The 8873-nt window shown below is 40.8% G+C and overlaps 1 pseudogene; it reads left to right on the forward strand.

The window, feature by feature from the left end:
• The first annotated feature begins 226 nt into the window (after positions 1–226).
• On the forward strand, positions 227–8159 carry LOC127690832 (uncharacterized; annotated as a pseudogene).
• Positions 8160–8873: the final 714 nt, after the last annotated feature.

An 8873-nucleotide genomic window follows, 5' to 3' on the forward strand; every position in this document is an offset into this window, starting at 1 on the left:
CCAAAGGGTGTCCTCTGGCTCAAATTAGAGGCTCTAGGAAAGGGCAGCCCAGAAATTGGTCAATTTGAGGAGAGCTTATTAACAAGCAGGTCATGGCAGTTCCCAGTGACATCATCAGTAATGCCTTCCATGGACATTCTCCTGTATCTAGGAGAGAACTAGAATCTTCTGTGATGTCAACTGCTTGTGGGATATCATTCAGTGCCTGTTGTATTCACAAACAGCCATGTTTTCGAGGCTGCGGAGGCTATTTCAAATGGAGAATCGTGATCAAGGAGACACTGGACCAAGTCAGAAGGAATCCAGCAACCTGTCTTGTAGAACAGGAAGAATGAATTCTTTTTGGCAAAGGCATAGTGAGTCCTGGGCAGAATTGGGGAACTTTCAGGAATAGGTAGGTTTGAACTTCAGGAGTAGGTCTTACAGGCAGGAATCTTGAACTTTCTCAGTTGCATAACAAGAATCAAAAATTTCTGATGATTAATTTGACACAGTGCCAGGAACTGACATGCCTGCAGCTTCTACTTTTATGGAAGCTATTTAATTTCCTTTGGAGTGTCACTGAAGACACTTTGAGGATCACAACGTATCTCTTCATGGTAGGGAGTTGAAGCACTTCATCCTCTAGATTACTGTAGGATACATCAGTCTCTGAAGAAGAGAGGAGGATGGCCTGGTCATGTGTTAAGGTCTCAGACACTTTGGGTTTGAACACAAATCATTAGGGCTTGATGATGCTAAGCAGTTGAATTTTAGGATTTATCTGCATAGCATCAGATATGAGCTGACAATGTTCCTCAGATATTTTCGTCTGAGGATGCTTACAGTTTCCAGGACAAGGGTGCCTGTAATTGGGAGTATGGCATATGTCTGACAATTGTGGTTGGAAGGAGGGAGGTAGCTTAGCAAACTAGCTTAAACATAGCTTTTCTACTCTTTCAGGGATTCACCCTGTCTCTAGCTTTGTGCTTCCTTAACCTTCTTTTTGGTCCTCAAATGGTCCAGTGCCCTGGGCCATCACTATGCAAATTCATTTGTGTTTATCTATTTTCAGGGTCTGGTAGGAAAACAAAACCCCAAAATTCAAGCATAACTAATCAGATGAAACCAAACAATAAATTAGAAGCATTGAATTTTGATATCAGTAAGATGCGCTTTGAGAAGGAAGAACTTTGTCGAATCCTGGATCTTTACAATTATAATAATTTGAACTACAGATAGTAATTACATTTAGTACCCTGTTGACTGTATTGTGCCCTCTGTGTTAACCCTCATTTCCTCCCATGATTGGAGTGTATCATCTTTCATTATGCATTTTAAGAAGTCATTACAGCTGTTGAATTGTAGGATAAGGCATGTGCTATATGTTTATGGTCATCCTCTATTGTATTTGACCTTGAGGTGCTTGGAGTCTGATTGGTTCTATAAACAGCTAGAAGGACATGGTCACAACTGATGCCTCTTAGTGTGTGAATGCAATGGCTTCATGTCATAACTGGTTTACTCTGATTTTGTTCATTATACTCTGAGAATATGGGAGCTCCATGGATTGATTTGGCATTCTAATATGTTTGTGTGTGTGAATGGGGTTGTGTGTGTTTTGTTCAGGATCTGGTGCTGTCAGACCTTTCCTGGGGTCTGAACATTTGTCTGATTCACTGTTTACATAGATTCCATAGACTCCCAAATTGATCCCCTTGCTTCTTGTGTTTATCTTGGTGTCACATAAGAATCTCCTTGGTAAGTAGGTTTTAGAAAGCCTCTCCCCTGTAAATACTAGCTATGACCTCTGGTAATTCATGTAGCAATAGGAACCAGAATTGAGAATCCCTGTCTTTAAAATATGAGAAAATCCTCACATATGTTTGTTGGACTGAAGCCTTTGATATAGTTTAATGGAAACTTCTCAGAGAACTAGTCTGTTCCTACAGGCTCATCCTGAGATCTCTTGAATGTCAGTTCGCTCCATTTGGTCCCCTGTCTCTCCTGTTTTGTACCCAGGAAAATAAGTTTAACTCAGTACCAATAGAGCCCACTTTGAAGGAACAAGTATGTGGTATATAATTGGTATGGGTACTCCAGAATACAACCTTTTTTCATATAAGATTATTTTTATTTGATATTTTCTTTATTTACATTTCAAAGGTTATCCCCTTCCTGTTTTCCTCTATTACAGAAACCATCTCTCCCATCTCCCTTCCTCCTGCTTCCCTGAGGTTGTTCCTAGTTCATCACACCCACCCCTAAACTACAGCATCAATTGAGCCTTCATAAAACCAAGGACCTCTCCTCTCATTTATATCTGACAAGGCCATCCCCTGATACATATGCAGCTGGAGCCATGTGTACTCCTTTGTTGGCGACTTAATCCCTGGGAGCTCTGGGGTGTCCAGTTGGTTGATGTTGCAGTTCTATGGGTTGGAAACCACTTCAGCTCCACAGTCCTTTCTCTAATTCCTCCATCTCTCAGTAGATTCTCAGTCCAATGTTGGGCTATGAGCATTTGCCTCTGTATTTGTAGGGCTGTGGCTGGTCCTCTCATGAGGCTGCTATATGAGACGCCTTTCAGCAAGCATTTCTTGGCATCTTCAATAGAATCTGGGTATGGAACTGTATACAGGATGAATCTCTATGTAGGGCAGTCTTGACATGGCCTTTCCTTCAGTCTCTGCTCTATACTTTATCTCTATATTTGCTCTGGTGATTATTTTGTTCCAATTTCTATGAAGGTCTGAATCTGCTAAACTTTGGTCTTCCTTCTTGAGCTTCATGTGTTTTGTGAATTGTACCTTGGTTATATGAATGTTTTCAGCTTATATCTACATATCAGTGAGTGCATACCATGTATGTTCCTTACTGAGGATGATATTTTCTAGTACCATTCATTTGCCAAAGAATTTCTTGATTTCATATTTTTATTAGCTGAGAGGTACTCCATTGTGTATCTCTATCACTTTTTCTGTATCCATTCCCCTTTTGAAGGACATCTGGGTTCTTTCCAGCTTCTGGCTATTATAAATTAGGCTGCTGGGAACATAGTGTAGCATGTGTCCTTGTTGTATGTGGGAGTATCTTTGGGAATATGCTCAGGAGTGGTGCAGATGTGTCCTCAGGTTTAGAATGTCCAATTTTCTGAGGATCTGGTAGACTGATTTCCAGAGTGGTTGTAACTGATTGTAATCCTACCAACAATGGAAGAGTGTTTTTCTTTCTCCACAATCCCATCCAGCATCTGTGGTACCTGAGTTTTTTATTTTAGCCATTCTGACTTCTATGAGGTATAATCGCATGGTTGGTTTGATGCACATTTCCCTGATGACTAAGGATATTGAACATTTATTTATGTGCTTGTTGGCCATTAAATATTTGTCAGTTGAATTTTTTTGTTTATGTCTGTACCCCATTTTTAATAGTGTTATTTGATTCTCCGGAGTCTCTCTTCTTGAATAGTATATATATGTGTGGTCCCATATGTTGCTACTTGATCTTAGAACACAAGCCATTAGTGTTTGGTTCAGGAAAATTTCCCCTGTGCCCATGTGTTTGAGGATCTTCCCCAGTTTCTCCATTATAAATCTCTGTCTACCTGTTTTTTTGTGGAGGTTCTTAATCCACTTGGACTTGACTTTTGTAGAAGGACATAAGAAATCCTCTATTTGTATTTTTCTACATGCTGACCATCACTTTTACCAGAACCATTTGTTTGTACATGATTCTTGAATTCATATCTCAGTGGACGTTTTTGCTCCTTTGGTCATGCCCTAACACAGGATGAATGTTGAATTCGACATCATTAAATCACAACACGAGAAGACAAGGATGGATATGGAAAAAATGAAGCAGTCAATAAGTGATGCCATAGAGAAGTACAAGGAGGTGATAGAAGATAAGTATTCCTACAGGTGAGTCATTGACACAGCCGCGACCCCAGCACTAGTCAGGGACCATCCACTCTTTATTCTTCCAAATTCAGGATCCTCTACATAGAAAACATTTCCATCGTATTGGAAATATAAGGCAAACCTCAACCTCTAAGGTTCTACCAGGAGATTTAAAGATCTGGGTCCCTGACAAAAATGGAAAGATCGTATACCTGTTGGGTCTTGTCTCCTTTCTCAGAGAGGATTTGTCCTCTAGTGCTGATGGTTTCCTAGTACCATGGACACAGAAGCACCCATGAGGAACATTTCCTGTTCTGTGATGTTTATGAAACACTCTAGGTATCAGGGATTTCCAAAGTATTTGAGTCTTGTGGAATGTTAGCCACATTACACAAGTCTCTGAATTTGACCTGCCTCAATTTGGTGCTGATATGTATACTCTGGACACTAGACTTGGTCTCTGGGGAACAGGGAATTGCAGGGATCAGAGAACTTGGAGGACTGGCAGGCAAACAGAAACTGATACAGAAACTCGCCCTGTTTTATTTGTCAATCAGCACCAGGCACTACCACGTCCTGAATGCATGTTCACAGCAGAAGGAGAATGTAAGGATATTGCTGCATGAGAACAATAAGCTGCTGGTGGAGCAGGCTGAACCACAAGCCTACTTTGGGGAAGAAAAGAGGTTCTGTGAGGAGGCCAGCAAGACCATCGATTTCCCCTGTGCCAAGGAGCAGCAGGTAGGATGAGGCATCAGAGGCAGTTTGCCCTCATGGCTAACCAAAAACATAGACACACTAATGAAACTGTCTCCCAACTTCCCCAAACACTCCCTTGTGTCTCATCCTAGTGTTCATTTATGTGATCATTTCCAAGTTTTTCTGAGGAGGTAGGCCTTTTAGAGAAACTGTGTGTTTATAAGCACCTGCTCCTACTCTACTAGAATCTGCAGTTCATTAATGGAGATAGGTGGACTACACAGCACACCACTGCATGCCCTTAAGTTTGAAGGGTGCTGTGCTGGAGTCCTCCTTTAGAATAGCACAGAGCTTTGGAGAAGAAGTAAAGGCCTGTCGCTCCTTTGCTTTGCAGTGATCATGTGAGATTGCAGGCAGGAAGTGATTTGCAGGGATGAGAACAGAGTGGAATTGACAAGTGAGTGGATATCACTGTTGTCTTTTGTCAGCTTTTGTTCTTTCCCCTCCCCTTCTCTGCTATCTCAAGATGGTTTCTTCAGGCTTCATAGACCTTTGGTCACATTAACAGAGCCTGAGTAGCAGCTTGTCAATCCTGTTTTCTTTGAGTGCTGCTGGGGAGGTTGTCCCTGGGCCTTTAAGTCTGGAGCTGGCTGGATGACCAGGCATGTGGCAAAAGCTTCTCAAAAGTTGAGGTTTGGTATGCGAGATTTGAGGCTTTTAGAAAAAATTGCTCCTCTTTTTACCCCCAATTATGAGGAAGAAGTGTGTTCTCCAGGGTTTTTTATTCCTCTAGGAAGCATAGCAGAGTTGTGGGACACACTTGGAACTTCTGCTTTCTATAAATTTCTTGTTCCTCTAGAATGACTCACTGTTTTATGTTCACTTATGATTTTTATTTTGTTTATGCTTGTGTGTGTGTGTGTGTATGCATGCTCCTACCGACCTTTATCTTTTTCGGTATGTTGGGAGGGTCAATGAATGACATCTGAATTTGTCTATTCTTTGAGCCTAGGTCTCTCCATAAACCTGACACTTCCTGTTTTGTACTAGCCAGTAGTTTTTCCTTCTCCTGTTCACTATCAGGTGGATCTCTCTCTCTTTTATTGTTTCACCAAATTGTTAAACAATACAACTATTTTAAAAATAAGTATTAGATTTCTTCACTGTCCATGCATAGAGTTATCCTCCTGTGTGATTCTGGTTTGTCTTATTGGCTTCAGCATGAGCATGCCCAGAATCCTACAGTGCGTCCCATTGCTGCCATTGTTTTTCTACCTGTATTATGGGCATGGCTTTGTTTCAGGGTAGATTCCCCCTCATAATTGTGCAGAGTGCTGCATTTCAGAAATGTCTCAGAAGGTTATTTCAAGAGCTTGCCTTTGACTGATATTGAGGATGATTCAATATCACACAAACTGTTATGTGTTGAAAAGTTTCTAAGTAAAGATCCAAAGTCACTGTCTTTCTCTGATGCTTCCAAGGTCTTCTATGAAGGAACCAGTGTAGGTTATGTGAAGAAACTGAGGAGTCATCATGGGGCTTGCTGTGGGCTTTTCTTCGATATCTCTTTCTTGGGAATTTGGTGTTGTGTTGTCCAGGTTTTCCTTGCAGGGCTTGTAACTTACTTGTAGGACCAGCAAGTATCTGCATAGATAAAGTTCTTGAAGAGCAGAAAGGTACAGGTCAGGGCCACAAAGCCTGCCAGAGTCTCAGAGCCTTCCTTATACTCATGGTAGGTCCCACAACTTGCTCATGCAACAGGAAGTGTGCTGGATCAGAGGAACATTTTCATTGATTTTTGTGTTTGTGTGTCTGTGTCTGTGTGTGTTTGAAACAGCTGTGGCTGAACGTGTTTATACTTAAGTTCTATGTTTGTATAATACTAGGTGATTTTTCAAGTATTTGTGGTATGGATGCTTTTATACACAAGTGTGTGTGTGTGTGTGTGTGTGTGTGTGCATGTTTGTACAGAAGGAGAAACTCCAGAAGATTATCAGCTAAAGAGAGAAATTGTACTTATGTGTTTCAGCCTTTCTATGTTTCCAGTTTGAGATAATTCATGTAAGCATTAGGCCTTCAAACAGTCAGCCTTATCTTACTCAAAATATCCCAGACACAATCACTCATGTGGGGAAACTGTTCCTTTCAATCCTACTCATAGAGATTTCCTATTATTATGGGCTCATACCTTTGGACACCAAGTTAGTTAGGTGATGGTAAAGGGAGCTCCTACTGGAAGAAGCTGTTTACATTGGGACAAGTCTGAAACAATGACCAAGATTGAGATGCGAGTCCACCACCAAGATGGGATCCTTTACTGGGGAAAAAAAAGCATACTCTTCCCTGCCTTGGGAACTTCCTAAGCCAGATTGGATAATAGGCCAAGACACCTGATTTCCATTGGGCTTTATAAGGGGAAAGCACATCACTGACTGAGCTGTCTATATGTTATCCCCACTATGCACTTCTCCTACTCAAGATTTATTTTTTTACCCCCAATTCATCCTAAGAGATTTTTATATTAGCATTCACTGGACAACTAAATAAGTTATTGAAGTATACTATGTTTGTATTGTGTGAACACAAATATTTTGCCTGTTTGGTAGTGGACCCTATAATAGTCATAGACCTACTGGGGTGGTGTTTTGTCTCTTCATGACCACCATGTTTAAAGTTCAGTGCGTAGTTTTGGGAATATTTTAATTTAGCACACTTGTGCTGAGTATAGGATCTATAGTGCCCAGGGATTTCATGTGATATGATTTCTCTGGATATTTGTAGATAGAGGGTTTGACAAGTGAAACCCAGGCAGGTTGCTGCACTGGAGAAATAATCACAGTCTTCACTTCAATTCTTGGCAGGTTTCCCATAAGGCATCCCTGTGGGTTTCTAGGTTGTTCACATCTCTCTTGAACTCAGATTCAGACATTGCTACAATGTTATTATTCCTTATCATCTACCTGGACTATTGGACAAATGTGGTGTCTTGCTAAATTCTAGTTCAGTGTCTTGCACTTTTTTTTAAATTTATATTTTTATTTTTTATTTTTTATTTTTTATTTATTTATTTTTTTTTTTTGGTTTTTTTGAGACAGGGTTTCTCTCTGTAGTCCTGGCCATCCCTGAACTCACTTTGTAGACCAGGGTGGCCTTGATCTCAGAAATCAGCCTACCTCTGCCTCCCAGTGCTGGGGTCAAAGCATGTGCCACCACTGCCTGGGTTCTTTTAGTTTTTAAAAGCTGAGAAAAAAATCCAAGCCCAGGTGTTCTTTGACACCTGGGGATGCAGGTTTTGACCTCAGCTGATAGGTCCTGTTGGATTGTCCAGATGAGTAGAGCTGGTGTGAGAGGGACAGCAGAACTGACAAATTCTTACCCGGCCTTTCCCCCTTCCTTCCTTAGGTATGAAATACTCTATCAAAATCAAGAACATGGCACAGACAAGGACATGATGTCCCTTGTGGATTATTGCTGTAGGAAGAGCACTGAGGGTGCACAGCAAATTCACCACTATTGCATCTCATCCCTAATAGTCATGGGTACCATGGGCTGCATTTTCTTCCCTTATTTTCAGAGTGAATAGGACTTAAATACATCTATTGTCTGGCTCAGCAAGAGTGCAGTATTCAGACATGTTCAGAGACACACCAATCGCTGCTGGACATCCAGAAAGAGTCTGGGAGTGTAAATTTTTACTTGTCCTGATGTGTCATCAAGAATAATTACATCAAGATCAGTCAACAAAAACTGAAAAGACTTTGAGCCAAAGTCTATGACATGTCTTCTGCTTTGACTTGGATGACCATATCCTTCAAAGACACACTCCAAAAAAGAGAACTGCTTTAATTTCTCTTGTAAAGATTGTTACCATCACTAACTTTTTTATAATGTTGCCAAGGGCAGCCACAGGCTCAAAGTCTGTGCTGCAAATTGAGCAGCCAAAGAATGCTCCTTAGCACAAATCTTGTTTTTATGTTTTGGTTTGAGTTTTGATTACTTTGGTTATTTGGTTTTTCTTGTTTTAATTTGATGTTTTGTTATTCATTTATTGTTGTTTTATTCTTATAATTGATTTAATAATTTCTTTTTTTGTCTTTTTTTTATTCGATATTTTTTAATTACATTTCAAATGATTTCCCCTTTTCTAGCCCCCCACTCCCCGAAAGTCCCATAAGCCCCCTTTTCTCCCCCTGTCCTCCCACCCACCCCTTCCCACTTCCCCGTTCTGGTTTTGCCCTATACTTCTTCACTGAGTCTTTCTAGAACAAGGGGCCACTACTCCTTTCTTCTTGT

The sequence above is a fragment of the Apodemus sylvaticus genome, chromosome 8, assembly GCF_947179515.1.
Source record: "Apodemus sylvaticus chromosome 8, mApoSyl1.1, whole genome shotgun sequence".
Classification (NCBI taxonomy): domain Eukaryota; kingdom Metazoa; phylum Chordata; class Mammalia; order Rodentia; family Muridae; genus Apodemus; species Apodemus sylvaticus.